Source organism: Balaenoptera physalus (genome assembly GCF_965194825.1).
Source record: "Balaenoptera physalus genome assembly, chromosome: 7".
Classification (NCBI taxonomy): domain Eukaryota; kingdom Metazoa; phylum Chordata; class Mammalia; order Artiodactyla; family Balaenopteridae; genus Balaenoptera; species Balaenoptera physalus.
In genome coordinates, this window is record NC_138886.1 from 23790106 (window position 1) to 23814009 (window position 23904).

The 23904-nt window shown below is 43.2% G+C and overlaps 1 long non-coding RNA gene across 1 annotated transcript; it reads left to right on the plus strand.

Moving 5' to 3' along the window:
- Positions 1-46: 46 nt before the first annotated feature.
- On the plus strand, positions 47-23721 carry LOC309664199. Its single transcript, XR_014265672.1, has 3 exons — positions 47-821; positions 1009-3881; positions 23653-23721. It is a non-coding gene; the product is annotated as an uncharacterized lncRNA (long non-coding RNA).
- The last annotated feature ends 183 nt before the right edge of the window (positions 23722-23904 follow it).

Here is a 23904-nt window from a genome sequence, read left to right on the forward strand (position 1 = left end):
GGCTCAGGCTCCCAGCGGAAATCGGACGCTGCCCCGCTGCCCTCACCGACTTTTCGGGGCTTAGGCCGCACGTGCAGAAGAGCCTTCAGATCCGGGGAAGGGGTGACCCAGATCCGGGATCCAGCCTCCTCTGGTGAGGCCAGAACGCTCCCTGAAAATTCCGGGGTGGGGGACGAGGGAGTGGTGAGGAGGCAGTGGGCATGAGGAGGGGGTGGGTCTTCACTGACCTCCTCCTCCTCTCCCAAGTTCACAGGAGCAGGAAGGGAATGGCCTGTGTGACTGCTGTGTCAGCCCCAAACTCTCTTGGAAAGGACAAAACCCAACCCCTGTAGCCAGAGCTGAAGGCGGTATTGACAGGCTTGGTAACTGGGAGAAGGCGGGGCCATCCTCAGGCTGCCTGGAATTGAATTATTCTAAATTTATTTGTAAGATGGATAAAGATTATCATTTAAGATAATCATGCACATTAAAAATCCTAAAATAACCACTAGAAGATAGAAACCGTGTTACTAAACTAGAAAGAAGAAAAATGTAGTGGGGTGGACAGTGTCAGTCTAGGAGGAGGTGGGAGAGAAAGTAAAACCTAAAACTAAACCGGGGGAATGGAGGGTACACAGAGGCAGAATTAAGTCCAAGCCCACAGGCAGCCAGAACGAATGCACGTCGACAAAACTCAGATGAATTTTATGGTATGTGGATTATATTTCCAAAAAACTGTTAATAAAATTCTTTTGACTAAACTCCAGTTAAGAAACAGATGGTAACCAAAAGGAAGCTGGTGTTGGCTGTATCATAAGATGAAGTCGACTTTAAGATAAAAGGCACTGGGACTTCCCTGGTGGCACAGTGGATAGGACTCTGTGCTCCCAATGCAGGGGGCCGGGGTTCGATCCCTGGTCAGGGAACTAGATCCCACATGCATGCCACAGCTAAGGAGCCTGTGTGCCGCAACTAAGACCCTGTGCAACCAGATAAATTAAAAAAAAGAAAAAAAAAAAAAGATAAAAGGCACTGCTAAGGAGGACTATAACCACGTAATGAAAAGGGGTTCAAATCACCTGGAAGGTAGAACAGTCGTGCACCAGGAACATAGCTTCAAATCTGTCTAGCAGAAACTGACACAACTACAAGGAGAAATCAATTCACAAACCAAAGTGGGAGATTTTTAACATCTCTGTTAGGAATTGATAAACCAAGCAGACAAAATCAGATGGATATGGACGGTTTGGATGAGAGCATTTATAAGCTTGATCTGTTGGACACACAGAACAGTGTATCTGAAAACAGTATGTACTTCAAGCACACATGGAACAGTGGTGAAAACCAACCATCTCCTAGTCCATAAAGCAAGTCATATTTCAAAGCATCAGTGTCACACAAAGTATATGATCTGGCCACAGAACAATGAAAAAACTTAAGAGGTAATTGTTAAAGTTTCCTGTTTGGAAGCTTAGAAACACACTTCTAAATTACCTGTGAGTCAAAGAATCATCCCTAATGGATGTTAGCAAATATTTAGGACTGAAAGATAATGAAAATGCTATGCGTTAAAATTTGTGGGACACAGCTAAGGCAGTGCAAAAAGCGCTTTGTAGCCTTAAAAAAAAGAAATTCTCACCTGGACTATTGCCAGCTCATAACTCCTTATCTCCAGCCTTGCCACCTCACAGGCCAGTATCCACATAGTAAAGAATTCAAGTCATTCCTCCTCTATTTAAACCCAACCTTCCCATCCCCCAAAGGTGTCCCTTCACATTTAGAATAAAATTCAATATTCCTCTTCCTAGCACACTGACCTCCCCTCATTCATCTCATATTTGTCTCTCTATGACCACTTTGCTCTGCCCACTCTGGTCTTTTTTCTCTTCCTCCAAGCTCATTCCCACGCTAGGGCCTTTGCACTGCCTGTTTTCTCTGCATTGAACCTCTGCCCTTAAACTTCCCCCAAGATTATCTTTCTTATTATTCAGATCTCAGCCTAAATGTCACTTTGTGGTGCCATCTTCCCTGGCTATTTAATCCAAGAGTCTCCCAGACACCCTCAAACTCACAACCCTTTCACAATGACATCCAACGCACTTAGCAACAGCTATTATTTTTCTGGTTTGTTTGTTTGTTCCCTGCCTCCCACCCATAAAAATATAAACTCCATGCAAGCAGGCACCAGTCTGCCTTTTTCATACCTGTATTACCTGCTCTTAGAAGAGAGTCTAACACATAGTAGGTATTCAACAAATATTTGCCTGACAAATGAACGTATGCCCTTTTCTTGAAAGTCAACTGGTAACCACTGGTTTATTCAACAAGTATATGAGCACCTTCTCTACAAAAGGCCAGACACAGATGAGGCTAGGCAAAGCCCGCCCTCGAGAGCATAAGAGAGCCTAACAGTAGTATCAGCAGAATAAATAGCGTTCATCTTTGTACCTTCCACAGCATCGAGACAGTCTTGGAGCTCATTAAAGAGTGAAAGGACAAAAGAGGACGCTGCTAAAATGGTATTAGAAATTCAGAGGGAGAAAAGAGTTCTTAAAAATGAAAGGATCCCACCTGAAGCTTAACACAATATTGTAAATCAACTATACTTCAATAAAAAAAAATTTTTTTAATGAAAGGATCAGGAAAGATTTCACATAGGATTTGTGATGATGGGAAACAAGAGGCTCGTCATTCTAAGTAATGGGAGCAGTACAAATAAGGCACAGAGGTAGGAAGGGATACCTCTGGGCAAGATTAAGTAGTTCCATTTGGAAGAAGTGTAGGGTGTATAAAGAGGAATTCTAGGAGATAAAGCTGGGAAGGTTGGTTGGGATCAGAATTGATATAAGTCCCTATAATTACAACTCTAGACAACGTGGAGCCTCTGAAAGGTTTTGAAAAAGGACTTACCATGACTGAAACCTTGCCTTAAAAGGGTTGAACTCAGGCAGGATCAGCTTCATGAATATGCAGACTCTGCCGTCACCGAGGACCCTGAGCACAGAAGGGCCCTGTGCTTGGTGTAATGTCCTGCTGCCATGGTGTTGAAAGTTTAAGTAATTTTGAATAAGGGGCCCTGCATTTTGCATCTTGCACTGGGACCTTCAAACTATGTGGCTGGTCCTGAGGTCAGGAGAGAGTGATTATGAATGATTAAAATAAGGGGGAGTCAGGAGGCAAGGAGACCAGATAAGAAATCATAATAATAGTTCAAGGAAAAGCTAATGAGGATATGAGGTGGGGAAGCCTTCCTAATCTTAGTAGATACTCTAAGTATTTAGAGGTAATAAAGAAAGCCTTGGGTCATAGACCCAAAGATATTCTTCAAAACTCTCAGCTCCAAACTACACAGAATGATTCTTAATATGTAAGTCAGGAGGAAGTTGAAAGTTTATAGGAAGCCATTGGAAGTTTTTGAGCAGGGATTTTATATAAGATTTAATTTAACAAATATTTATTGAACACCTGCTATGTGCCAGGCATAGTGGTAGAATTAGAAACCTACTGGGTGCCAGAGATTAGTGTTACCAAGCAAAAGCTCACTGCCCAAGGCACACAGAAGCCAATACTCTGGCACTGGCTTTTGAGAAAAGAAAGAGCTTTATTGCGAGGTCGACATGCAGACCTCAAATCTGTCTCCCAGATCCAAGGTTCAGGGCGAAATTTAAGGAATTAGGAGAATTTCAAACCTGGAAGCTGATTGGCTAATCTTGAATCAGTCCATATATGGTAATCAAGCTACTCTTGCTGCTGGAAGCTGGATTTTCCTCACTGAAGGAGTTCTTGCTTTGTAAAGAGCTCTGGTGGCAACATTTCTATTCTTTGAATTCCGTAGACTGAAGATCCTTGGTTCTGGGGTCATCCTGGAGACACAGGTTTCCGTGTTGCACATGCGCAGTGATGTCTCTGCAAAATAACTTCAGGTTTTATTAATCAACAGCCTGTTTTTAAAAAGCAAAATCATTTTAAGCTGGTCCGTGTTTTACATGCTATTTCATAACAGTCCCTGCCATAAACACTGCCAGAGTAGGAAGAATTCTGTATACAGATATTTTTCAGTTATGGTCACCACATAATTTGATCACTGTATAAAGTGTTACACTGAAAGAAAATGTAATGGTTTGCGGGGAGAAAATGGGAGAGCATCTTTCTGCTCTTAAGAAGGCTTTGAGGACATTTCAGAAAGAACCTGGGGTGGTAGGTGAAGAACTGGCTCCAAAATGAACTTAAACCTCATGTCAAGCAATGCACCATTTCAAAATGCAGTGCTAGCTTCCGAGATTTTCGAATCAGATCAGCAAATCTCCATTACAAAGAACAACTGCAGATTTTCTTTTCTAAGACTAAATGCCTCACCAATACATTCTAACTGGCTTTTTCTTTGGTTTATTCTGCTTACCCCAAGTCAGCGTTCAAGGCTTTTGGTTTATATAACCTGGAAAACAAATCTAATGGAAACCATTAGGTTGTCATCAAGGGAGAGCTGGATAAGAAGCTCTTGAACTTGTTTCACCCTCTCAAAGGGCAGGACTTATTTTTCTTACCATGCAAACAGTAGATTGGTGAGAAAGCAGAGAGCGATGCAAACACAGACGTGGCTGCTCTCTGAGATTTTTCCTCTCCTCAGAAAGCAAAGTGAACACACATGGCTCTTGGTACTGTTCACCTGCTTTGTTCCTTCCTGTCCTCTTCCCTTATGGGAAGAAAGTCTTTTAACATAATCACGCATCACAATTAAGGCTTTCAGGGTAATGGGTATTAGCAAGAGAGAGGTGAATCTGTCTGGTAGGTGCCTCGTTCTGAGGAATACAAAGATCCACTGTTATTTTCCCAAGATGCAGTGACCTCAGACCAAAGGGGCACAGAGTGTCCTGGGCTTGGCCAACCATGGTAGCAGCTGGTTGGAACCAGAATCTTGGGAGGTGGAGTGGGAGGTCGGGAAGAAGGCAGAGGAGCAGAGAAGGAAGAAGTGGGGGAAACGTGGAAGGGTTCTCTGGGCTCCAACCCAACGTGTAATGTATGTATGTTACACCTTTGGTTAACCCCCTGGGATGACAGGAATTGGTTCTGAGGGAGACCCAGGCCTCCCTGGCACAGAGCTGGTCCTACATGCCCCTATAACTGGGGCTCTGCAGACCATCATGACCCCCAGTTATACAAATTTCATAACAGGAAGTCTTCCCAGCCTCTAGGTCTTTACATATGCTATTCCTCTGCCCTCAATTCTCTTGCTTTGTATTGACAGCCATTGAATCATCCTTAAGACCCAACTGGCACTTTATCTCCTCTTGGGAGCTTTCCCTGACCTCTAGAGACAGTGAGGCTCCCCTGTTCTAAGCTGCCAGGATACCTCATTGCACTTCCAGGGCATCTCTAACATGTTGTACAGTCACCGTTGCCTGTATAATTGTCTCCTTCACTAGATTGTGAATTGCTCAAAGGCTGACTGGGTCTCGCTAATCTTACATCCATACTAGCTCGGTGGCTAACACAGTGCATAACAGGTGTTTCATTAGTGTTTAGTAAATAAAAAAAAAAAAAAAGCCAAGAATAAAGGATCAGTTTTTGTGAGGCAAATGTGTTACCCATTTGGCCAGATGTGCCCAGTGAAGGAAGTCTTTGAGGGACCTAAAAGTCATACATTTCATAGTGTCCTGTGAAATTCAAGATAAAGGAAGCCACCCTGCTGAACCTAAGAGCATACCTGGTCGATTCTCCCCTCTAGGGAGCCCCAAGGAAGGAAGATCATTATGAACTGCCATGAAAAATGGGAATCATGTCGAATGGGTTCATTTGACTGCCCAGGAAATCTTATCATCCATTCGCAATCTATAGTATTAGAGTTTTGTGTGCTCTTTTCTGATGATCAATTTTCTACCTGTCAACTTAGAAAGGGCCGGCAAAAGGCAGAGATAATCCTTCTTGGTCTGACTGAAAGTATTTCCACAAGTGTCTAAAGACAAAATAACCTACGCATCTAGACTCATAGCTACGTGAAGGTAACTATTGGGAAGTTGTGCCAGGTGCTGCATTGGCATGGCCTTTTCTCCAGTGCCTTATACATTAATTTTAAAAGGTTCTTGACATTTCTGTAGAACTGATATAATCACTTTCAGAGAAAGGTGCCTGTCCTAAGAATGGGTGTATTTTATTTTTGATCTAAGTGATATGAGTTAGAATTATTATTCTACGCAAAAAAGACATGGCAATAAGCTGAACAATCCTTATCTATAAAACTTTTTCCACATTTCAAAATATTTTCATATATAGTATCTCCTTGACATTCACCAATAATCCTATGGAAGTAGCCCGACCAGGGGGTTATTACTTAAACATTAAGAAAAGGGAATTGGGGGGCTTCCCTGGTGGCACAGTGGTTGAGAATCTGCCTGCCAATGCAGGGGACACAGGTTCGAGCCCTGGTCTGGGAAGATCCCACATGCCACGGAGCAACGAGGCCCGTGAGCCACAACTACTGAGCCTGCGCTCTAGAGCCCGCGAGCCACAACTACGGAAGCCCGCGCACCTAGAGCCCGTGCTCTGCAACGAGAAAAGCCACCGAAATGAGAAGCCCGCGCACCGCAACGAAGAGTAGCCCCCGCTCACCACAACTAGAGAAAGCCCACGCGCAGCAACGAAGACCCAACGCAGCCAAAAATAAATAAATAAAATAAATAAATTAGTTAAAAAAAAAAAGTTCCCCTGGTTTTTGCCTAAAAGATAAATGCTGACATTTCCAGATGAGATTAACGTGTAGCACAAGGATCTAACTCACTGCACCAAATATTTTGGCTTCTCCACATGGTGGGTTTGATTTTTCCTACTCCTTGAAGTGAGGTGTAGCTGAGTGATTCGCTTTGGTGGGCTGAAGTTTTGGAGTCCAGTGCACAAGTGGAGACACTCTTTCCCTCTGCCATTTAGGTGGTGGGTACGCCATCAGCCTCAGTCCCAGAGTAAAGCCAATGAGGAGCAGAGCCCCCAGCTGACACATAATGGACCCAGGCAGGGAATAAACCTTTGTTTAATTGAGGTGTATTGTTACCACAGCACAACCTGACTTACCCTGCCTGATACACTCCATGCAAGGGCTTACATGCAATGACCTTATGGAAATGACCAAAGAACCATAAAAATGGGGGCAGTTGTATCTCTCTGGAAGTTAAGGAAGAGTGCCATCCATAAGCCGTCAGTTTGGAGAAATTTCAACAAGATAAAATACGTTTAAGGAAGGATAACAAGGGATGACTCAACACTCCTTTAAATAAGTTAGTAACCTAGAAATGTTTGCTTTTTCATGCTAAATAGGGACATGGTGAGGAGGCCCCCCTCACCAAAAATAATAATAATAATAATACTCCCCAACTTTTGGGTTTGGAGAAGAAAGTACCTTAATAGTTGCTGGTGGGGCATGCTGTGATAAGCCCTAGCTTTGTTCCAGAAGGTACCATTCTGCTCTCCCTAAGATAACACACAATATGCACCCACGTGAAGAGCAATCTAGAGCCACCTCCCCAGGTGGAGGTGGTGGCATGTGGTGACTCAAAAACGCTGTGCCGAATCTGATAGAGCACTGAATGACTGGCACAGGGACCCGCCAACCAGCATTCATGTGGCCCCTGTACGGAAGATGCTATCTCCTGAAGCAAAACTTTGAAGCATGAAAGCAGAAACATATTTGGCATATCTCTGTTGGCTTTTATTTTTTATTTTATTTATTTATTTTTATTTGTTTATTTATTTATTGGCTGCGTTGGGTCTTCATTGCTGCTCACGGGCTTTCTCTAGTTGTGGTGAGCAGGAGCTACTCTTCATTGCGGTGCACGGGCTTCTCATTGCGGTGGCTTCTCCTGTAGTGGAGCACAGGTTCTAGGCGCATGGGCTTCGGTAGTTGTGGCTCGTGGGCTCTAGAGTGCAGGCTCAGTAGTTGTGGCGCACAGGCTTAGTGGCTCCGTGGCATGTGGGATCTTCCTGGACCAGGGCTTGAACCCGTGTCCCCTGCATTGGCAGGCAGATTCTTAACCACTGCACCACCAGGGAAGTCCCTCTGCTGGCTTTTAAATCACAGAGAATAAAAACAGCACTGATACTATGTGAATTGTGAATTCACATTCTGGGTAAAAATGACGTCAGAGTGAAAAGGTACACATTCAGACTGAGAGGGTATGCCCACCGCACGGCAAGTGGAGGGGGGATAAGTGGTGGGGTGTCTCAGGTCATGGAAAGGGCAAACAAGGATTTGAAACCAGAAAATCAGGAAGCCATTCTTACCTCCCCCATTTAGCAGCTAAGTTACCTTGGCCAAGATTCTTGTTAAAGCTCAGGTTCTTGATCAATGAAGATAATAATCCCTACAATTGAGCACTGCTGTGAAGGTAAAACAAGGTCATATGTGGGCAGAAGCGCTTTGTAAATTATGAAGTTCTGGTACAAGTGGTAATTGTTTATCTTTGGGCAGGACTGAGCGTTATAAAGTCATTTCTTAAACAGCTAGAAGCTGCCTCCTCTATCTCCCTAAGTCTCCTATTTCAGTTCCTCATAGTTAGTTGACATGTTAAATATTTGAGTGATAGGAAAGAAGGAAGGAGGGAGGGAGGGAGGGAGGGCAGGAAAAGATAGAAAAAAAGAAGGAATCCTCATTTTGCCCATTGGGATCATACAAAATTAGTTTAATTCTTCTCTCAGATAAATATTTACTTAAAAAATGTGTTTCCTACTTTATTCCAAAAAGGATATAAGGGATCTTATAAGGAAAACTAAAATACAATAAAAGAGCACAAATTTTAAATAGTGCAGAAGAAAAAAGACTACAAGGAAAAGGGATAGGAATGAGCTTGGAGTGAGGTGGTCCTCAGTCTGGCTATGGTGAACCACCTACTGGTTCTAAGCTTTGCAGCATCCAACACAAGAAAAGAAACATGATCATATATACAGTTCCCAACATCCATGAGGCAAAAAACAGAGCTGTCATTCAAGAGAAGTACTGATCGTCTTAGTAGTGAAGATAAGCATTTTTCCAAGAAGACACCATGGAAGGAAAGCATGACACCCTCAGCCTTGCTCTTCAACCAACAGAATAAGAAGCTTCCTAGGGATGGGTCCATGAAGACCCCTATATAGGCTGAAGGCATCAAATCAAGAAGCAACTCAGCAAAGTTAACTTTGCTCGCTGTCAGAACAGTGCAGCCCACCTTCCTGGGTCTCTGTGATCTAGTTTGACTCAAGGATATATGATAGATTATCTAGAAGAGGAAAAAATCAGCATGTCCTTCAAGCAACGATCCCCAATATCATTCAAGTCCCCACAAACGCTTGGCTCTGCCAAAGGGTATGTAAAACAAAGAGTGTTTAAATGATCATAAGCACAATCCTATATGACCAAGAACTCTTGGTGCAACATGGAGGAAAAACATGGAATTGTGAATACAAATCTCAACTTACTTGTCAGATAAAATCAAAACCACAGGATAGAGTTTCCTGTCATGTGAGTGGGACTATTTGACAGAGGTCCCTCTGAGGCTGATGGAGTCAAGGGCACCCATTCCACCTTTATTTCTGCCATAGAGTTTTAGCCACAGGATAAAGACAAAGATAAAAAGCCTAAAGTTAGAAATATGCAGAGATGAATGCCCTGAAATGTAAATTATTCACAAGCATATGACATAATAAAATATTTTCCCAGAAAAGCGAATGCATAGGTTCCTTACCTTTCTAGAAGAGAAGCCACAGAGAAGAACCCCCCTTCCCCCCAGGAGTGTACCAGGGCTGATCAGTGCACCCAGTTTTTTCATGACATAGTTGGCTCACTACATTGATGGTTGGCCCTCCCCTGTGCATGGTTCCCCAACTTATATCAAGGCAAGCTTTGTGAGCCAACAGAAAGCATTTTCATGATTTCCTGACGGGAAATAAAGCTGAAGCTTGTGAAAGATCAGATGGGCTGTCATTAAATGGGAGAGATAGCTAAAAAGGAAGCCTCATCACTAGAGAGAGGAATCAGATCATGAAACTGTCAAGGGGAAGGACTAGGAGCACCATTTTTCAGGGGGACACAGTGGGGAAAAAAGAATGATAATAAAAATAACTGCTAATCATTGATTGAGCACATTTTCTATGGTAGACACTGAGCGAACCCCTCCTCGTGCATGACCTCAATTAAAGCCAAAATTAACTCTAGGAAGTAGATACTGTACTCTGATTCTCTCCACTTTACAGAGGATGCAGTGGAGGATGAGAGAAGTTAAAGCATCCTTTCAGCAGCTGGGTGAGGGGTGCAGGAGGGCAGATGGACTGATAGTGCTGTGACTTTCCTCCAGGGACCATGGCATCCCTCTGCAGACAACTACAAAAGTCACCAGCAGAGGACTGGTCAGGGGATCTCTTCAGAGAGTTGACAGCATTCACTTCTCCAAGTAAGTTGGATTTAGATGCTGGAGTGCTTTGAATACCATTTATTCTCTAGGTTATGGTATTCTCAGCAAGGATGATGTCATCCCCAAGGGGACCAAATTTGGTTCTTGGGATCTGTAGTGGGTTAAATATCATCTCCCAAAATTCATGTCCACCTAGAACCTCAGAATATGTCCTTATTAGAAATAGGGTCTTTTTAGATATAATTAAGGTAAGGCATGAGATGAGATCATTCTGGATGAGGGTGGACTCTAATCCAATGAGAGTGTCCTTATAAGAGATAGAAGAGGACAGACACAGAGAGAGGAAGGCCATGTGAAGACTCAGGCAGAGATTGCAGTTATGCAGCCACAAGCCAGGGCATGCTTGGGGCTACCAGAGCTGAAGCAGAAAGGAAGGAGTCTCCTCTAGATCCTCAGGAGGAACACGGCCCTGTCAACACTTGGATTTTGGACTTCTAGTCTTCAGATCCATAAAAGAATAAATCTGTGTTAAGTCACCAAGTTTACGGTACTTTGTTATGGCAGTCCTGGGAAATTAACATAGGTGAAAAAATCTTACTCTTTTTATGTATAAAACACACACATAGATATAGATGTAGATATATAGATGGTAAGTATACATATATTTTTATATTTACATAAACGTAATTAGATTATGTTTATGGTATTAAATTTTCATGGAAGGAGGAGATGAGGAAAAAAATGTCTGAAAAAGCTCCTTATTGGGTTATAATGAATAAAAGGTTGAGAAACACTGCTCTAGACTGTGAAGATTTTGAGGGACGCTGGGGGAACAGGGAGAATGTTTTAGTCAGAGGCTACTTTTTACTGCTATTAAAATTGTTCTTGTTCTTGTCATTTAAACGAAATAGTCCCAATTGTTTCTTCTTCCATTCTAGCCCAGATGCAATTATTACAATTTCCAGAAAATTTGTTCTGCTGGCTATTTGCAATAGGATTTGTTCCCAAATGAGGCAGAACAATCACCTGTAATTTTCAGTTGTGTCCCCTGTAACACATTCTCTTGCTGTCACAGGAGTCGTAAGGCAGTGCTGGTGTTTCTGGACTCTACTTTCTTTGTCTAGAATTTCCAGTTTTACCTCACAACTTCCATGTTGTGAAGATTGAACATGGAAGATTAAAGGCATTTGGTAATTTCTCCATTAGATTTGCTTTTTTCCTGACGTTTCTAGTATGGCTAAAAGGAAATTGTAAATGGTTGCCCATTATACTGACCTTCAATGAAACCCACGGAATTAGATCATAGTCCTATGAAGACTATTCCATGAACTGCCTGTTCTGTCCTGACATGGGTCTCAGAGAGAAAGAGAGAATCTGGAGATGGCTGGCGTAGCTCCAACTTTGCCTGGGATATGGACAGAAGCCAGTTGGCAGTTGATGCAGAATGGAGGTCTCTAGGGACTTTCCCAAAGCTAAGCAACCCTGAGCAGTTAATGTGCGTGACTGAAGTCTCCAAATCCTTCAGACTGACTCACAGTGAATGTGATGATGTTGGCCTGGTAGATTTTGAGAGCAGGCATGACCCGCTTACTTCTACTGCAGTAGAAGTCTTAATTATCATGACTCGTCTGGAATGTTTCATTTTAAATAGAACTGCCTCTGGGTGTGGGTAGGTAGAGTTACAGGACGTTAAATATGCCTTTCCCTCTCCTTGCAGCTGAGTACAATAGGACAAGACCACCTATGTAGGATGAGCTTAGAAATGTGAGGCAGGCTCTGCAGTCCTTCACTCTTCACACTGGGACAGGTTTAGGGATTTGTCACAGAGATTGGGAAGTGGGGAGTTTTTTAAGAAAAAGACTTGGTGTGCTGTGGCATTTCCCCTCCATTCCCACTGGGAAATGGGAAGGAAGGGGGAAGTTGTTCTCACCTAAAGCCATAGGAGGATGGGTTTCAAGTCTCAGAGTTTGATAGATATACTCTGGTGATCGGAAGACAGAGTCTGGAGCTGACCTATACCTGAAATTGTCAAAATGTGAGAGGCTGGCTGGCTGGAGAGGCCATTGGTGGTACAGTTAATAGGGCTGCATTGCAATTGGCCCACACTTGAAGAGTGTGGAGGGGCAAAGATGCATACATGCATCCCAGGTGTTAGATATGGATCCCTCAGAAGGGAAGAAGGTTAGGTGATCCCACCAGAAGGGGTGTGGAGGGAGCCACCGAGGGTCAGGGACTGTCCAGGAAAGTGCCACACCAGGTAACCAAAATAGGAGGGCCCCAGGAAGGATAGCTCCAAGGAACCCAAGAGAAAGCCCTATAGAGGAGGAACTGGCCTTTGTCCACTGGCCCCGCCCAGAGGGCACCAATGTAGATTACAAGTACATTGTAATCTACCTTGTAAGTCAAGGCAGGCATCTTCTGCCTCTTCCTCTCCCTCTCTAGCCCTAACCCTGGAGAAGCCAAAGCCGCAGAGTCGAGGAGAAACAGTAGAAGAGTGAGGAATAGTGAAGAATCCAACCACGCCTCCTTCCCCACTGCTAGTCTCTACCTGACAAGGGTCCACACTGTGGGAGAGGAGAGACTTTAAATTGGATGGAAGATTGAAGTTTGCTATTCAACCAGACTGGACTTACTAATTAGACAACGTGTTAACCTGCGAGTGAGTGATTGGAAAAGCTATGGGAACTGCCCAGACTTTCATCACGGGGAAGGGAAAGACAAGTCAACAGAGAAGTTTAGAGAAAAAGTAAAGTCCTGGGCTTCCCTGGTGGCACAGTGGTTGAGAATCTACCTGCCAATGCAGGGGACATGGGTTCGAGCCCTAGTCCGGGAAGATCCCACATGTTGCAGAGCAACTAAGCCCATGCGCCACAACTACTGAGCCTGCGCTCTAGAGCCCGTGAGCTACAACTACTGAGCCGGAGTGCCAAAACTACGGAAGCCCACGCACCTAGAGCCCATGCTCCACAACAAGAGAAGCCACCTCTATGAGAAGCCCGCGCACTGCAACAAAGAGTAGACCCTGCTCGCCGCAGCTAGAGAAAGCTGGCGTGCGGCAACAAAGACCCAATGCAGCCATAAATTTATTTATTTATTTATTTATTTATTAATTAAAAAAAAGTAAAGTCCTGCTTATTCAATAAGCTGGTCACTTGATGCCTTTTGGAATAGAACTGCATCTAAAAGGTTTATCGGGTTAAGCTAGCCCATAAAATATATCATCAAATACTAAATGAATTAACCTCATTTAGTTATATAGGCAACATTATCCAGCTGCCTCAATAGTTTTAGAACAGTGGAATTTTAGTAAATAAAAATACTATTTATATTTGAATTCATAATTGATGCACATTACAAAGGTAGAGAGACTGTAGATGACTCTGAGAAATCCTAAGCAAGCTCAGTATGCAAATACATTCAACATGCCCACAACTACTGATGCCTTATTTCTTAACCTGGAGAGGCATTGAGGCCTTGGGTGACTACATCTATGTGCTGTCTCCTGGAGATACCCAAGGGTGCTTGGAAGGGGCCACTATTTCTCTTTCAGTCCTGAAATTATTTTCATAACCATTCTCCTCCTCCTCTGACCTGGGAGGGTCATGCTCACCTTCTGGGGCTCTGATCTGTTCTCTACCTGCAACATCCTGGTCTTAGGAGCAGGTGAGTACCAGGACTACGAAGGCAGAGGGCACAACGGACAGCAATACACAAACTTTTTGGCTATGGGGGAACATATTCTGCTGCATACTCTTTAGCTATTTCAACTGGCCAAAGAGTATTTTATCCTAATTCCATCCTCAAGTAGCTCTTTGTAACTCACAGTATTCCAACACATGCGTTGGAGTCCAAGTTCTCTATGTTGCAAATGGACGTAATGCTACGTTGGTCATCCAAGGCTCTCAGGTTCTTGTCTTGGCCAAACCAAAAAGTAGCTCATCTCCACACCCTTGCTACCAGGTTTTTATGAAAGCAAGTCTCAGATCAAATTCTGCCACATGTACAGATACCAACTAAACAAACTTTAATAGTAAGTAAGCACAAAACAGATCATATAACCTCTTTTGGTTTTTAGATGCTCTGATTCCACCTTGCATGGAACATTAACCAGAGGCAGATGTCACAGTGTTCCAGAGGCAGTATTCTGTCACCCTAATTGTCCACAGAAAGCAACCAGAATCATTCCACTCTGCAGCAACATAGAACTACTTAAGGACCAAACCTCAGGTGCCATCCCCAAGAGATCAGGCTGTAAGACTTGCAAGGGTGGCAACCATCTCTAAAGTATGCTAGCCAACTCACATAGCTGGAGACCCTTTAATTTCACTAAGAAGAGCCTACTTCTAACATCTGTCATGCAGATTAACAAGACATAAATTTCATCCATGAAAACTCATTTCTGACATTCATTATGTTAACTAATAAAGTCTCTGGTGGTGATTGAGATATAGACAACTTAAATGCTGTAGCAGCTGCCTTTAGGGCCTGGCCTCTCTGATTAAGTGCTAGCTGATCACTCCTGGGGTGTGAATTGTTGATTAGGGTGACTGACAGCCCCTAGAGAGCAGCTCAGAGTAACACACACACACACAAACATATTCACACACATTCACACACACACACCTCTATGCTGAAGTAATTTAAAGCAGATTACAAACATCAAAACAATATACGAGGGGCTTCCCTGGTGGCGCAGTGGTTGAGAGTCTGCCTGCTAGTGCAGGGGACACGGGTTCGAGCCCTGGTCTGGGAGGATCCCACATGCCGCGGAGCAACTAGGCCCGTGAGCCACAACTGCTGAGCCTGCGCGTCTGGAGCCTGTGCTCCGCAACGGGAGGGGCCGCGATAGTGAAAGGCCCGCGCACCGCGATGAAGAGCGGTCCCCGCACCGCGATGAAGAGTGGCCCCCACTTGCCGCAACTAGAGAAAGCCCTCGCACGAACCGAGGACCCAACACAGTCCAAAAAATAAAATAAATAAATAAATAAAGTAACTATAACAACAAAAAAAAATTGGAGTCATCAAAATATTCAAAAAAAAAAAAACAATATACGAATAGGAAAAAACATCTGCCCAAAAGTAACTCTTTCGGTATTGCTATAATTGCCATTCATGACATTAAGTAGAAAACTGATTTAAATAATATAGAAATAATGAAATGTGTTGATTTTATTCTTACAAAACTCTACCTTTTCATTTTTTAATTTGGGAAACGTTAAAAAGCATGAATTTGTTAAAATCAACCACAATCCTACACAGAACTTAAGTTAAAGGAACTTAATCCTTTTTCTATGTACTCACACACAGACACACACTTTATTTTATAAAATTGGGTGATCCTGAATATTATACCATGAGCATTTTCATTTGTCATTAAGTATATTTTCAAAAACTTGAATTCAGATGGCTACATATTCTTGTGTCGTATAGCTACACCATAATTTGGTAAACTAATCCCCTATAATTTGTGATTATTTTAGGTTGTTTCTGATCTTTTACTAACATAAACAATTTTGTACCTACCACTCAGCAGGACACAGTTTGCACACTTACATTGGGAAATTTCAGCAGAGTTTAATAAAGGTACTATTTACAAAGTCAAGGGGAGGATTTAGGAAAAGCAACCAATGGATGGTGCGCTACCTGGTGCCTTGAAATGCTGGGGGGCTGTTACCTGATGGAGAGTGAGCACATGCTAGAAACTAGAGAGAACATATGAAGAGAGCTGCCAGACAGGAGCTGCAGCCCACAGTAGGGCTACAGCCCATATACAGTAACCTGACAGGGAGGGAGCTGCTTAAAAAACCATCACCTCACTCCAATTCCCCTGCCTGTGCCTTCCATTGGCACAGCCCAACCAGAAGCCAGAGGGCAAAGAAGCCCACTGATGTAGTCAGCCTCCTGGCACGGAGCACAGTAAAGGATGGAGAGTGAGTCAGGAGGGGCAAGAATGCCACAACCATGAGAAATAGTTTTCATTTTCATGCAAAAGTCCACCAAAACATATATGTTGAAAGAAAGAAAGATAAGATAAATAACTTCAGCATTAAGAAACACTATCAGTGATATAGGAAGTGGGGAGAAGTACCTTCTCTTCGGGACAGGCTTAAAGGATCCAGCTGCCTGATGTTCTGATGAATCAAGCTACCACTGAATTCTGATGCAGGACTGAGGAGGCTGAATCCCCAAGGGTCTGGCAGGGAGGAGGTACTGATATCTGGCAGGGATTCTCATTTGTCTGGGTGGATCGATGAGGTGAAAGTCCACTTCAAGAATCTTTTCATAATAACAGTTTCCATATTTCTAACCCTCACTACCTGCCAGGTCCTGTGTTAAGAGCCTTAAACACATCATCTCATTTAACACTCTTAATAAGACCTGAACTGCTTTATGAAGGAATAAACAGTGGAAATGTGGTGAACAAAGATTGCAGCACCCCAGGGAATGTCTGTCAAGAATTAGAGGAAGAAGGAAACCATCTAAGAGTACTGCCTGGGTTATACAATCACTTAAAATAACAATAATAATAAGCATTAGTCACTTTTAGAGGTTGCTAGGATATCAACTCTATTCTGAAAGTTGATAAAAGGCAAGAATTGAGCATTTATCTTGATTTTCCTCTATGACTATATTTCAGGATAACCAAATAGTTGATGAGTAAGTTGTTCTTTATAGGATAACTTCAGATAATACGTGCAGAAGGCATGATAGAATTTAAAAGACCACTTTGCAACCCCTAATGAAAGAATGCATCTAGACAACAATCATTGGTGGATGTTAAATCATTGAGTTGACGGGAAATTTTTAATGGATGGATCAGACTGACAACTCTTAAACCTACTGATTGTCTTAGCATCACACAAAAACGGAAAAGAGTGGAACATGGCATGCATCAATGTGAGGTATAGGTAGTATACAGCAAAATGTATAAATTATTCTTGCCAAAATAACTGAACCTGAATCTAATCAAGTCTCCAGACATAGCTACAGGTCTAGAGAAAGTATGGGAGGTAGAGGGATAGAAAAACAAGTTAAACTCCACAAGAAGCAACTAGCCAAGTCCAGAATGGAGGAAATTCTGCAGGAGAAATGACCATATGACTTCCACAAATGAGCAGTCTGACAAAGGGGGTGGAGGGGAATTGTTGTAGATTGAAAGAGAGTTAAGAAAGCAACTGCTACTAATTTTTTCAATTTACAGCCTTTTGCAACCGTTACCTTCCCTATGAAAATTCTCTTTTCCAAGGTGACCTAGCCTACCTTGAAGCAGGACTCAACACTTCATCCCAGCCTGCCTGCAGCAACAAATACCTTCCACAACCCACAGTGAGCAATATAAACTTTACCAAAGATTTTACTGATGTGCTGGAGAGAGGCTTTCACTCCCCACTGGTCACCATCCTACACATGCTTCCTCCCAAAAATCTTTCCCGTTGACTGCCCTCTGTTTGGTCTCTAGCTTTCTTCTAGAATCCCAGAATGCCAAAGGTTATTATTCCCAGGAAGACTTGCTTTCAGCAAACAAAAGAATGTTCAACCACAGCCATTCAATGGGAAAGTTATAAATTACAAGTAATTTTTCCTATCTCACAGCTAATGTCACCAATTACTTAGACTGCTACACAAACAATGTATTTTCCATTTTTCTCACTTTCCTAGACAAACATTTGAATTTCTTCCAGTTTAGGTATATCTGTCTTCATGTGTGGAACCCAGAACCAAATGTAAAATCCTGGTGTGAGCTGAAAAAAATAGAAAGGGGCCCTAATCTCTGTTATTCTAATAAGTTTACTGATGTAGCCTAGGACCCCAAAATTTTGTATAGGGATTGCTTCTCATCAGTTATTTATGTTGAGATTCCTGGCAAATTCTTTTCACACATGCTTCTGTTAAAGTACGTCTTTCCCCCATCCTACACTTGTGCTGCTATTTTCAGACTCAAAGGTTATGTACAAGTTCTCCCCATTAAATATAATTTTAACAGACTAGTCTATCAAATTACCTTTTCTCCATTAATCAACATTCCTGATGAGTTCTACTGATCACCACATTATTTTCTAAGTGTTCCCAAGTAAAATAGTTGAGTGGCCTTCAATTTTTCCAAGGATCATGCCATGCTCCTATTCTATAATTTCTGTAACCTACCGTTTTTCTCTCCTGAAATCAGAGACTGTGCAAGGGGTACAGGTGATATATACTTAAGAGTGTCACATATAAGGAGGGACCACATACCTGGTAGATACTGTAAATTTGAGCATTAAATATTGTAAAAATTGTTCTGGCAGAAGGCCATAAAGTGTCCTATTCTTTAAAAATTATATTGTGATAATTTTCCAACAGGTGGAAGCAAAGTATCTTGAGGAAGAGGTGCCTTTTGCTAAATCACACAAAGGCTCCATATGGGCCAGTGGTGGCTTGCTGAAAATTGTGTTAACTCATGCTATAGACTAAACTTTTGTGTTCCCCCAAAATTCTATGTTGAAACCTAATCCCCAATATGAGGGTATTTGGAGGCAAGGCTTCTGGGAGGTGATTAGGTAATGAGGGTAGAGCCTCATGAGAGGGATTAATACCCTTATAAAAGAGACTCCAGAGAGTTCTTTGTCCCCTTCTGCCATGTGAGGACACAGTGAAAATAGCCATCTATGAACCAGGAAGAGGGTCCTCACCAGACACTCAATCTGCTGGCACCTTCATCTTGGATTCCCAGCCTCTAGAACTGTGAGAAATAATTTTTTGTTGTTTGTAAGCCACTCAGTCTCTGGTATTTTGTTATAGCATCCCAAATGGACTAGGACAACTCAACTCCAATCTGCTGGCCAACACCAATTTTCTATAACTACTCATAGGTTATTGACAACAGCTTCATACAGTTCTAGCTCTTTTAATCTCTGGAATATAGTTCATCTGGGCCTGGTTCTCCCTGTTTCCTTAACCGGTATTTGGTTGCAATTCCCTTCTACATGCTCTTTGTTCTACCCTTTCCAGTTGGAATACCATATCCTTAAAAGAGAGAGGATGGAGGAACAGATCGGAATCATTCTGCCTTCTTTGTCAACAGCCTCAGGGCCAAGCTGTGACCCTATCACTCTCCTCCTTTTATGCACCCTGGGGTCTCCTCCTCCCAAGCTTCCTATCCCCACTCTCCTCCCAAGTGTGGTTTATTTCCTCCAGTATTATTTGCCCATTCCCCGGGGCTTCCTCTCTGATCCCATGTCACTGCCATTGATTTAGCTTCTGTTCTCACACCTGCCTCTCTGCTACTTGTTCTCATCAACTTAATGTGATTAGCAAGTTCTTCCTCCTTTTTTGAACCAATGATCTCTCTTACTGGGTCCACTTTCCTTTCCCTACATCACCAAAGTATAAATCCTTTCTGAGTCAGTTTCCTGTTCCCCCCATTCAGTCCGTCAGGACTGTGCCCCAGCTGGCCTGTGACTTGCTCCTGGAAGTCTCCTTCCTCCTGAGGCTATAAAAGCTTCCCCTGAGGCAAAGCCACCACTACACCTAGTACAAAGCGTGCGCTGAGAAACCCACGATTCCTCTCTTTTCACTCTAAAATTCTCATTGATTTTTCTCCACAGAGACAATAAAGCCTTTCTACCATAAGGTCATCAATGCCTTTCCTTTTATTTTTTAAAGTCACCTTCAATTTGTCGCTTCCTTGGATAAATGTTTTCCTTCAAGCATTCTCTTTCTAGTTGTGCTTTTCACATTTCCCATGTGTCCCCCTCTGTCAGGAAAACCATTGTTTATTAACTTAATTTGCGGTTGCTGGTCAATGTCACAGCACCTGCTCAAGTCATCAGAGCTGTCAAATTATTGAGGATGGAAGACCCCAATTGTAAGATTTTTGTCCTAGTAAACTGTCACCCATTCATTCATTTACTCATGCATACATCTGCTCCACAGATATGGATTGAGAATCTACTATACGGCAAGCACTGAGATGAATAAATTCACAATCACCATCATTAGAAACCTGAAGTCATATTTCAAATATAACTGGAGCCCGTGTGACTCCATTTGTCTGTGGAATTATAATAAAATAAACCACAGATGAACAAGAGTAATTTAAAACAATTCAAATCATTACCAGGGGCAGATAGAAGACCACATTCTTAGTCCCCAGCCAAACATCTTCACATACCCTTTGTACCTCTCTCTCACTCTCACCCTGTCAGAACTCTCCGGGGCACTTAGGTCACCACGACAAACTCACCTGTCACGGAATGGCCTACCCACCTCAGCCACAAGTACGTAAAAATCCAGGGTAAAACACCACACAAGTCCCCCACCCACCCAAATAAGGAGCTTTATTACATACCTAGATGAATTGGAAAGCAAGAAAGAAAATCCAGAGACATGATAAAGGGGAGATATGCACAGCTCAACTCAGGGGCAAAAACTAAAGCCAAGTGGTTCACAGAAGGATAAGAGCTGGACCTGGACTCAAGTGGTTGAGAGACTCAGGGACAAACAGCAAAGCCTCACGTTCTTGCAAAAAGAGAAGATAGACTGGAGCCCCACACGCCATGCAGGAGCTGTGAAGGGCTGCCTGGGGCATCAGATGGAGGCTGGAAACGCCACATACTGACCTGGCGAGAGGGAAGGAGACGTCTGCACCATGATGCTGGTCTGTTTCAAATCCCGTTCATCTTCTTCCTGCCCCTACACCTGGACCCAGACCTATTCACACATGCACATACCTAAAGTGTCAAAGTGCACCCTCAGGGCTCCAGCCACACCCAGCTTCCCTTTCTGGGAAACCCCATGCTCCACCCACCAGGACCAGGTTGGTGTTTAAAAAAAATATAAGAACAGCTGTAGTTTCTGTCTTCTGATGGGACCTTGACCACTATGCATTAGCAACGCCATTCAAATGACTGTTCACTTAACAATTTTTCAACTTTACAATGGTGTGAAACAACCTTTTCTCCTTTCAGTAGAAAATGGACTTTGAATTTTGGATTTCGATCTTCTCTTGGGCTAGTGATATACGGTACAATCCTCTCTCGTGATGCTGGGCAGCGGCAGTGAGCCTCAGCCCCCAGTCAGCCACGTGATCACAAGAGTAAACATCTGATACACTTTACAACCATTCTATAGCCATACAACCGTTCTGTTTTTCACTTCTGGCGTAGTATTCAAGAAATTACATGAGATATTCAAAACTTTATTATAAAAGAGGCTTTGTGTTAGGTGATTCTGCCCAATTGTGGGCTAATGCAAGTGTTCTGAGCATGTTTAAGGCAGGCTAGGCTCAGCTATGATGTTCTAATGTTGTGTTAGCTTCAGGTGTACAGCAAAGTGATTCACTTATACGTATACATATATCCATTCTTTTTCAGATTCTTTTCCCATGTAGGTTATTACAGAATACTGAGTAGAGGTCCCCGTGCTATACAGTAGGTCAGGAATGATTTTTTGTTTGTTTCTTTGCTTGTGTATTTTATTACAGTGATTAGGTTTCATTAGTTAACTTTGCTAAAGGAATGATTTTTAACACAGGAGAAAATTTCATTCAGAGTAGCTCTCCAGCTCCCCCCCAAACACATGAGTTCCTGCTGGATGGCTTCTTGAATTGTGATTTTGGCTTTGCCAGTCTAACCTACTGCTTCTGCTCGATTCACTTAGAGATAGGCCTAACTGTTCTGGAAGCTTCTTAGTTAACAGGAGAAACGCCAGGGAAGTTTCTGCTCTGGGAACACAATTGACGAGACATATTTGGCCTTGCGAGTTTCTGGATAAACATTTACAAGCAGCCACAAGGCAACAGGCACCATTAAGTCTACAATGTCAGAAGGGCTCAAGGAATAGCTTGTGCTTTGTGCCAGGAAAAGCAAACACCTTGTATATGATCTCTTTTGTCATGAAAAGAGCAGCCACGCAATGGAGACAGGTCCACAATGGAGCCAGGGCTCTCTGTCATTTCAGTTCATCTTACCCCTGCGGTCACAGGATTCCACAGACAAGGCTCCAGGCCCCAACAAGAAGACGTCACTAGCCTGTCCCTTGTGTGCTGGCATTGGCCTTGGGGTGGGCTTGGGGCTGAGCCAGCCCAGCACGTATTTGCTTTGTAGTGTAAACCTGAACTGAAAATGAGACCACAGGCAAAGCATGGCACATATTGGGGAGGAATCCTCCTCTTGAATCGTGCCCAGAATTGATGACACCAGGCAGTGCAGTGACAATGCAAGGTATATCTGGAGAGTTGGCAGTTCTGGCAGCCTTAGGAGGCTGACTGCTTGCTGTGGATGTCACTGTGGACACTCACAGACACGGCAGAGGTGACAAACCACTTTATGAAGTTGCAAGAGACCAGGAGACTCCTCTGAAGGCAGGAGAGAAGTTCATGGGCAGAACATTAGAAGTGACAAAAGGACTCAATGAAAGAACTCACACAAGACACACCCCGGGGCACCCAGAGGAGTTTTCATTAACTCCCAGCTAAAGACCAAGGTGTCAGATTCACAGGACACAAGATGGGACTGTGTGGGTTTTTTCCTATGGGGAGGGTGCAGATGAAGTAGAAAACTCTAAACCTAAAGAGAAGACTATGGGAGGAAAAAAGAGAGGGAGGTTGGGAAATGAGGTCTGATCATCATAGGGAAGCTGTGCCAAGTTCATTGTAATAAGCAAGGAAAATGCAAAGTAGAATCATCATTCTTTACTCCTGTTTTACCTCTGTCACCCTCCCCATCAACCAGCTTGGGGCATCGACTTGAACCTTTGCAGGAAAACACCTGATCAGATCTCCAACAGAGGAAAATGCTTAATCAATCAGGGGAATGCAGGCAAGCCAAGGGCTTCTGATAGGCACCAAGTGGATCACTAAGCAGAGAGGAGAATTGACCAGCAGACAACTTCAGCCTAAGAGAACCATGAGGCTGATTCCCCAGGTTCACTACCCACTTGCCCCATCACCAACTGCCCCCAGCAACCTAGAGAACTGCCAGAGACCCCCTTGCAAGGCACCTGGGTCACTTCCCCTTCAAGCCCTGTGTGTGTTCTCTCTGGTAGTCAAATTCTTGCTGAAAAATTGGATAAACCAAGGTTTCACTAAAATAATGTTCAAAATCAATCAGTGTTTATTCCAGTATATGCTGCAGGAAAAGCCAAGATCTCATCACAGTCCAAACCACCCCTGCCTGCCAGGAGAGCGTGCAGAGGCGCAGGAAAGCCAGCCCTGCTTGCAAACCTTAGTAATTCCGATGGGAACCTGTCAGATGCCAGGAGTCTGGGAAGACAGCTTAATTAAGTGCAACCAATGACAGTTCTGATTGGGAAACTGAGGATGCAGTACCTGGGTGCCATTCAGGCAACAGTCTGTTCCTTTTGTTCAGACACTGGGAGGGTCTCTGCTTTTGCCTACAACAAACAGGAGAACTGTAATTACACAATGTCAAATTGCAGCTGGGCGTGCTATTTTGGATTTTATATTGTCCTGGAGAAGATTTACATCCAAAAAGATGGGATGCCTCCCCACTTGAATGGTGGCTGTATTTAAGGTACTTGAAGCCTTGTAACACTCTGCAGTCCTAATTCCACTTCT